The sequence below is a fragment of the Notothenia rossii genome, assembly GCF_949606895.1.
Source record: "Notothenia rossii genome assembly, chromosome: 2".
NCBI classification, from domain to species: Eukaryota; Metazoa; Chordata; class Actinopteri; order Perciformes; family Nototheniidae; genus Notothenia; species Notothenia rossii.
Window position 1 is genome coordinate 43,605,365 of NC_136904.1, and position 2,911 is coordinate 43,608,275.

Consider the following 2,911-nt stretch of genomic DNA (forward strand, 5'->3'; position numbering starts at 1 on the left):
CCACTGATTTAGGTCCTCACGCAGACTTATAGAATGTATTATTATTTTATTTTCCCGTGATGTATAATCACGTTTAGCTCAAAATGTTGTCGATGAAAATGCATTTAATGTGTCAAATGGTTTTATCAGCGCACAGGGGACCACCTATCTATTAAGACTATCGCAAAGACAGTGATGTATTTTATCTGATTGTCTTCATTTGAATTATTTAGTGTACTAGAAACGATGAATTTGGACCTCTCGATGTATCTGGGAGGGTGCGTGAGAAAACATCTCCTAATAAAGACAACAAAGACATTTTATCACAGAAGATGTTGCTTTTTCTTTGAAAATTACTCGCTTTTTGAGCAAAGACTGCACATTTTATTTTTACCAAATCTTAATACTCTGTATGTAAGTAGGTTAGTGTTGATATTCAGTGATAGATGCTGTCATAGGGTGCGGCGCTAGTGTTAGCTACAATGTGTGTTTTCCCTCTTAAATCTCTTATAAGATGATGTCACATGTGAAGCCCCTCCCGGGCGTCCCCCATGAAATGTCCCCTGCCTTTTGTATCATGTTGTAGTTACAGCATTAATCAAACACTGTTTGTTTTTGACAAGTTGTGCTAATATCTATTATAACATGTGTCAAAGCACATTTCACAACATGTGTGAGTGTTTATGCATGTATAACCGATCTGTCTGTCCTGCGATTTTCAGTCTGTTTTTGGTTCAACTAAATGCAAATAAATGCGAGATGAACTGCCTGCAGTCTTCATACATTTATTGTAAATTCCTGTATTCATGTTTGTCCTCTGTGGAGGACATTTTTGTTTTGGTCCATAACTATGAGGTTATACATGCCACAGCAGCATTAAGTCCAATTGTACTCTACAGAGGACATCCTGGGCTTTTCAGACATGTGACACATGTGGGGGTGTGGGCTTTGAAGATAATTTCATTGTATTTCAAAATGGCGTCCATCAACACAAGCACTATTTATAGAAAGAGAAATGGTACGTTTGTAATTTTGTAATTACCAGTGTTGTGAGTTCAATATTTTTAATTAATGATAGCAAGGGAACATCTTAGGAGTTAGTGTAGTGAGTTTCAGAGCAGTGTAATCATTATTTGGCCTAAAACTAAATGTTTTTGTGAATGTCCTCTGAGAAGGACATGGGGATTTTGCTCACTTTTTATGTCCCCCATTTGACACAACACAATGGAGTCCACTATGGGCCAAAACTAACACGTAGGTTTCTGTAGGGTTCATGGCAGACGGACGCAGTGGGAAAACATACATCAAGTGCTCAAGTGTCAGATGTATCTCTGCATTTCAAAAAGAGTACTACAAATGAGGGCTCAATATTTGTTGCATTGAGTTGTTGTGCTCTAATGTTGTCTAAATGTACTTGCATGTTAATGTTATTTTAGGAGGAGGAAATCAGGTGTTAGTTATTACCACCCTAAAGACTTGTTTGATCTAAAAAAAAAAGGAAATTTGAAACCTTTTTCTTTCTGAGTCTCAGGAGGATAGAAACACAATATATACCACTAAGATTGTATTATAGCTTATTTTGTGGAGATACACTCTTGGTTGATAATGTGTGATCGTGGTGCATATTCCATGGTAAAAAAGGATGTGTTTTAGTTTGATGATAGAAATATTTCAAAATAAAATATTTGGTGTTGGCAGACATATTCTGTCTACATATCTGAACTCGTAATGTAAGTGTGAAATTGTCCAATAAGACTCACAATAGAAATAGCAAATATGACTGACGGAAAGCACAACACCTTGTATGGTTAGAAACATGCCAGGGGAGGTAAGGATTATGAGAATAAAAATGATTCAAAATAAAATAAATATTTTTTTTTATGAAAAAGTTTTTATTGCGTTCTCATTTATAATATATTGTTATGGTGGTGTCATATTGCTGTGGTTTTTGGTAGGAGTGTTAAAAACTTAGTTTGGATTCAGTCCATCCTTGTGCAAAAAAGAATAATAAAAAATTCTATCACATCATCTTCAAATGGTATGCACATGTTATCCTTTCATTTTGTATTGATTTTCATTTTTAAAATAATATTCATGTGTGCTCTCTTCTTGCACCTGACATCAGTCGTCCAGATGTGACTCAGAGCAGGTAGGAGTCACATTCAAGGAAGTGACCGGAAAAGTGACAAACAAGAAACACTAAGACACAGTAGAGGTAGGATCTATTCCAAACCAACACTTAAAGACGTAACCAGTGGTGGAAATTGGAAAGCAAGTACAATAAATAAAAGTAAGTAATTTTTGACACATTTGTAATTTCCATGTTATGCTACTTTAAATCTCTACTCTGCTAAATTTTAGAGGCTAATATCTTACTTTTTAATTACTTTTATATAAACAGTCACCTTTACGATTTTATTTTTTACATATAAAAACATGATATGCTGATATGGTGTAATGCAGTACAGTACTACACATCTACACAGTATTTCAAGTTTTCAAAATGTGGTCCACATTCACAAAACACAATACTAAATAGCTCTTACATGTATAAAAACAGGATAATATAATAACTGTAATAACATAATACTGTGAAAATATCCATTCGGCATAACCAGCGGTTTTACTGTTCATATTATAGAGCCATTTATCAGATTTTTTATTATTATTTTTAAATGGGGCAGAATGAGTACTTTTACTTTTAAAGTGTATTTTGATGCTTATATTTTTGAACTTTTACTTAAGGATTTTATAGTGGATTATTTTAAGATCCTACTATTAGTACTTGTATCTAAGTAATCTGTGTTCTTCTTTCTGTGTTTTTTTTGTTTTGTTTATACATTTTCTAGTTCATGTTATGAATGATTATTTACTCTTGTTTGTCATTATGCTCATGCCAATAAAGCTATTTGAAGTGAATTGAATGGATCAG